General features: G+C 39.4%; 1 non-coding gene across 1 annotated transcript; it reads right to left on the bottom strand.

Moving 5' to 3' along the window:
- Positions 1–1,388: 1,388 nt before the first annotated feature.
- Positions 1,389–1,461, bottom strand: Trnak-cuu (transfer RNA lysine (anticodon CUU)). The gene has a single exon. It is a non-coding gene; the product is annotated as a tRNA-Lys (tRNA).
- Positions 1,462–6,606: the final 5,145 nt, after the last annotated feature.

Below are 6,606 nucleotides of genomic sequence, written 5' to 3'. Positions count from 1 at the left end.
TCTGAGTAATACCTGGGACCAATCATGCCTTAGTTAATGAGAATGCTGGCTATTTGAGTTGAGAAGCCCAGCTGAAGGTAGATCCATGAAACTTTCTAAAGATCAGATTCTGTGTTCAATTTAAAGAATTGAATTCCTGTTTACCTCACCTAAATCATAGTGGCAAAGCAACTGTATATTATAGGTGTATGTATGTCTGTATATGTGTTTCTTGGTAGTAAAGTTCCATGCAAATGTTAGCACCCGTTGTTAAGAAAATAGACAAATCTGTCTTTGGTCAATCATCTATGGCTTCTCTGAGAGTAACTATGTCTTTCTGGATAAGGTCTAGGTTCTGAAAGAGGGAAGGAGTATTTTCCGTTACCTTTTAAATCTGTAAATCCACTGCTTTCTGTGACAGAAGAATAAGGGAAAAGACGGGAGGTTTACCAGTTTTGGGTGAACTTTGATGGGGAAGGTAGAGGAAATATAAAGCTTAGGGGGACTGATGATATAAAGGAAAGGAGGTTTTAGGGGTCGTTTTTCGAGTGGTTGGTTTTGCTGGGTTTCTTCTGAGAGAAGCTATTGGGAGCTATAGTGTGTCTGTTCTCCCAAATGCATACATTGAAGTTCTAGCATGTGAGATTTCATTTGTAAACCATTTTTAAAGGTATAGTTAAAGTCAGGTGACCTGTGACTCCTTACTTAGAAGAACTGTAAACAGGCTCAGAGAAGTACAGAGGAAATCCCTTTTAAAGGTGCAAGAGAAGAGATCACTCACAAGCCAAGAAGAGATGTCTTGGCAACAGTTATAATATCCCTGTAGACCACATAACTACAAGAAAACAAATTTTTGTGGTTTAAGCCACTTGGTCAAAGATGATTTGTGACAGCAATTGGAGAAGACCAGCACAAAGTCTTGCATTGTTATGGCTGCTAACTCTGACTGCAAAATCCTACTCTTCTCCTATGATTCTCCAATTTCAAAATGGTTGCTGTCAAGTAATTGGAAGACCCCATCATCTTTCAGATTGGCTTAATGTCTAGAGATGTACCTGAGACTCTAGATTATGGTAGGAGGGAGATTAGTCTTGGAAACATCCTGCCCACAGTGTTTACATTACGTCTACATGTCAATGAGGGCAGCACTGTGGTCTAGATACAGTATAAAAGAACAGAAGTTATTAACTACTCTGTAGTGGTCAACTCTGTAGGGATAAGTCCCGCCCCTTAGGGGGCGTGTTCGCCTCGGGCTAATGTTTACCTATAAATCTGGTGAGCATGCTCACAGCGCTTGCTTCTGCTTTCCTGGTCTCCATGGGAACGGTGGTTCTGTAAGTCTATTTCCCCATTAAAGCTGTATATATTTTTACAATCTGTCTGCATTCCTTTACGCCGTTACATTTTGGTGCCCAACGTGGGGCTGGAACCCACGACCCTGAGATTAAGAGTCTCATGCTCTACCGACTGAGCTAGCTGGGCTACGCGCTTGAGTTGGGGGCAAAATAGCCCGATGTTGGACGCCAAAATGTAATGGCCAGATTTATAGGTAAACATTAGCCCGAGGCGAACACGCCCCCTAAGGGGCGGGACTTATCCCTACACAACTCTATATGTTTACCTGATTCATGAGCAAAATCTTTAAAGACATAAACATCTTGTCTTTTCCTAGTGACCAGAGAGCATGGAATTTACAGGTTTAAGAGATAGAAGAAACCCAAGAGGTTACATCTTTAGCAACTTTAAAGACTAGAATACAGTCACTATAGGTTGATGCCAGGCAATGGTTGCTTCCATGTTACAGTGGCAGAGTTCAGTGGATGTAACAGAAGCCAGATGAATGGTAAAGAGTGTGATATAGTATGTCAGTTCTTCACAGGATAAGCTTACTTGTCCCTTTTTCAGGTAAAATGGATTCTTTGGCCTAAGTTTTTGACCATCATGGGTGAATAGTTTCAGAAAGGGATAAAGAAATTCTTAAACTATAGAATCAGCTATCTAGCCAAAGGCTATTTGTAAGTCATAGACTATGTATTTTGTCTTCACCAAGTAACCCTGGAATGGTTAACACCGTGGTCTCTTAGCATGTTGTCTTAATGTCCACATTAACCATCTAACACCACAACAATAAACAAGCTATCAGCAAAAAAACCCAGTCATTCAAAATTAATCAGATTATTTCCTACCGAGTACCTTACAATTTATCTATACATAGTTGGAAAACAAGGTTCATAAAAAAATCAAGATGTTTGTCTTTAAATAGTTTTCCTAGCTACAAATTCACAATCGTTGGTCAAGTAGGGAACTTGGTACTAGCCACTTTTTTTAGGTGATTATTAAATGAAGTGATAATTGTCTATGTATTTATTTTTGATAGAAACTTACAAGGTAATCTTAAGATTTATATCAAATATTAAGGAATTGGAAAGTGTCAAAACTTTCTTCATAACAAAAAGCAGTGTTCGAGGACACACACTTTCAAAGTGTTTGTGGTCATAATCTCAACATGTGCTGCAAGGTTGAAATAGTCACAACAGCATGGCACTGGTGGAAAGGTGAATGTATGGCCATAGCAACAGAATCTCAGATTTCAGCTTACACATTTAACTGATTTTGTAGAAAGTTGCAAATATCATTCAATATGAAAAGAATAGTCTTCAATAAATTGTGCTGAGAAAAGTAGAAATCCATATTGAAATGAAGTAAGATAGATTATTTTCTTATACACAAACATACACTCAAAATACATTTGGGATTTAAATATAAATAGCAAAGCTCTTAGAAAAGACTTAGGATTGAATACGTGTGACCTGCGTTAGGCTGTTTCTTAGTTAATACATCAAAAACTTAAATAGACAAAAAAGATAAACTACACTTCACCAAAACTAGAAACTTATATTACTATAAATAATATTATTAAGAAAATAAAAATATAATACATGGAATGGGGAAAATATTTTATAATTATGTATATGATAAGGTATTTGTATCTAGCACATAGAACCGTGGCAACTTAAAAAGTAAACTAATTAAAAATGGACAAAACATTCAAATGTAAACTGAAACTTTTCTAACAAAGATAAATAGATGGCTACAAAGCACACATTCAGTGATAGACATGACTGGTCACTGAGAAAACTGAATTTATAATTCAATGAGATATTTATCCAACTAGGATGACTATGGAGAGAAAAGGGGATAGAAGAAGAGACAGAAAAGGTAGACAATCTAGACCTAGTGGATAGGCCTCCTATAATCCCAAGATATTTGGGAAGCTGAGGCAGGAGGATTACAAGTCCAGTTCAAGGCTTACCTGAGCTACAGAGTGAGATCAAGGCCATCCTGGGCAATTTAGTAAGACACCTTCTCAAAATAAAATGAAGACCTGGGAGTGTAGTTCTGTGGCAGAATGCTGCCAAGCATTCACAAGGCCTTAGGATCCATCTCCAGGACTGAACCCCAAAAGAAATAAAGAAAGAAAAATAATATTTAAGTGTTGGTGCAAATATGTATTCTAGGATACTGCTAGTGAGAGTGTATGCTTGTACAGCCACTTTAGAACATATTTGGGAGCCCCTCAAAACATTAAAAAACTATACAGCTGCCGGGCGGTGGTGGCACACGCCTTTAATCCCAGCACTCGGGAGGCAGAGGCAGGCGGATCTCTGTGCGTTCGAGGCCAGCCTGGTCTACAAGAGCTAGTTCCAGGACAGGCACCAAAGCTGCAGAGAAACCCTGTCTCGAAAAACCAAAAAAAAAAAAAAAAAACAAAACAAAAAAAAAAACTGTACAGCTTATCATTACACCTGCAAGTATGATATATATTCAAGAGAAATAAAATCCTGCATCTATACATAAATGATTACAAAAATATTATTAGTAAAAAACAGAAAGTGTAAACAACCCAAATGCCTGTAAGCTGATGAATGGACAAATAAAATGTGGTGTGCCCATAGACTGTGAAAAGAATGAAATTCTGGTGCATACCGCAGCAAGAGTGGGTCTCAAGAACATGTTGCTGAGAAAATAATTCAATAACAAAAGATGGTATACATATATACATTCACATGTAACTAAGAATTAACTGATAGAGACAGAGAATTATGGGTCCCCAGGACCTGAAGCTGGGGAGGATGGAGAAGTGACTGATAATTGACTTCAATTGACTGTGTGCTGATGATCTTACCAACCAGATTGGGGACCATTGCTGCACAACTCACGAATGGATCAAAGTCATTTAACTGTGTATTATAAACAAGCTTGTTTTGCCTTTCTTGATATTTGTACAATATGTTTTAAATCCTTATGAGAGGATTAAATTATTCCTCCCATTCCCTAAAAGTGTCATAAGCTGTTCTGGAGCAACCTAGAACATGCCCACAGTTTCCAATGGAGAGGAACATCAGGTGGAGTGAATGCAAAGGCTTGGAACTTCTTGGCTTTCTTATCTCCTATTCTTAACAAATGATAGCTTCCCCAACTATTCTTCTCATTAACTCAACCCCTATTTTAATAATACAGCAAGCAAACAAAATAATTACTTAGCATGTGGGGCAGAATGGATGTACAGCTATGGGTCATCAATGGAAAAGGGAGATACTGTGGGACAATGGTCTTGTACCCTGTAAAGATTTATTTATTTATTTATTTATTTATTTATTTATTTATTTATTTATTTTGCTTTTTCGAGACAGGGTTTCTCTGTGGTTTTGGAGCCTGTCCTGGAACTAGCTCTTATAGACCAGGCTGGTCTTGAACTCACAGAGATCTGCCTGCCTTTGCCTCCCAAGTACTGGGATTAAAGGCATGCGCCACCACCTCCCGGCTCCCTGTAAAGATTTGTCACTTCTATTGGTTTAATAAAATGTTGATTGGCCAGTAGCCAGGCAGGAAGTTTAGGCAGGGTGACCAGACTAGGAGAATTCTGGGAAGAGGAAATCTTCAGTCTGTAGTCGTCACCCAGATGCAGAGGAAGCAAGATGAGAATGTCTCACTGAGAAAATGTACCAAGCTATGTGGCTAACACAGACAAGAATTATGGATTAATTTAAGATGTAAGAGTTAGTCAATAAGAAGCCTGAGCTAACAGGCCAACCATAATCATGAAACATTTATAATTAATGCAGGCCTCTGTGTGTTTCTTTGGGACTGAATAGCTGTGGGACTGGGTGGGAGAGAAACAGGGAGGGAAAAAGGTACAGGGTTCATACATATGGTGTCTTTCCTGTGGCAACTATATCCACCTTGACTGTGGACAGTTACATATAGCAACCCCTGAGCTCCAGGCTTGGCAGTTCTTCACTGACAGCATATGAATGTGTTTCTCAGGGTCTGTGATATTGGTGTCATGAGAGACTTTGACACTCAGCTGTTAGTCTACCAGATGGGAGGCTCTGTAGATGCCCGGGTCCTTCCTAAATTGCACAACTACGTCCTTGCCCACAGACGACTTGAAGATGGAGGAGGAGAGCATGGAGCTTGGTGTTGCTCACAACGGGCTCCACCTGGAGGGAAAAGTCATGGCTAGGTTGGAGCTGGGCATACGCATTGGGGATTCTTTGCTTTCAGGGAGCGCTATGATAGAGCCTAGAGAACTGGGAGGCCCACATGTGTAGATTTGATGTGTGATTCTGGAGCAGATGTTTGTGATTCTATGGGTCTTTCATCTGGAAGCTGGGCTCAGTGTCACACTTGACACAGATCCTGGTCCATACTCCTCCCTCACTCATCCTCCATGTGGTCCTTGTGGATAGCTGCTTATTTATCTGCTCCCGGGTGCCACTTTCGTCAAGGGAAGCTAGACGCACCCTGTATGACTAGACTCACTGGTCTTTACAGACCACAAAACTGTTTGTGCACACATATTCCTTCTGGAACTTGTGACTGCTCAGTTCAAGTCACTAATTAAAACTCTCTCAAACTTGCTAGATGCAATGACACTATTGGCCTAAGGGTCCCTCTTCCTCTCTATCCATTTGTCCCTGGCTACTGTGTTTGATTCTCAAGCATGCTGTGTACCCCAGAACCTGTAAGTAATTCAATCTTTGTTTTTTATCTTGTGCTTCTTCTAATTATTAAAGGGATGTTTCTCATCTTAAGGATTCTACTAAAAAAATAGAGTCATATCAAAATCAAGCTATTAAAAAAGAAGTAGGCGGAGGTGGCACATACCTTTAATTCCAGCACCCGGGGAAGGCAGAGGCAGCCTGACCAACAGAGTGAGTTCCAGAGCAGCCATGAATACACAGAAAAACCTTGTCTCAAAAAAAGGAGCCCATAGTAGGTACTAAATGAATATCTATTGAGTTTTCAAAGAGTTGTTTTCAGAAGAAAAATTATGTATAAAAAGAAATATTCTGAAAAGAGGCATTGCTCTGAGTTGCATAAGACACGTGCAGTTCCCATTTTCTGGGTCTTTTTCAAGCAAGAATTTTTTTCTATCTGTTTGAGGGGCATTTGCTGTTGTCCTCCTTGCAAATAGGAAGAAAGACTGAATGACATTTAGCCTCAAAGTTCCACTCTGAGTTTGCCCTTTACTGATCGCTGGGTGCAATTTAAAAAAAAAAAAACCACTATTCTCAGTAAGAAAACATTTTTTTTTCTTCCCTTATATTTCCTTGGTGCCCC

This window comes from Chionomys nivalis, chromosome 2, assembly GCF_950005125.1.
Source record: "Chionomys nivalis chromosome 2, mChiNiv1.1, whole genome shotgun sequence".
Taxonomy (NCBI): Eukaryota; Metazoa; Chordata; class Mammalia; order Rodentia; family Cricetidae; genus Chionomys; species Chionomys nivalis.
Note: the sequence above shows the minus strand (reverse complement) of the source record. Positions and strands in the feature narration are given on the sequence as shown.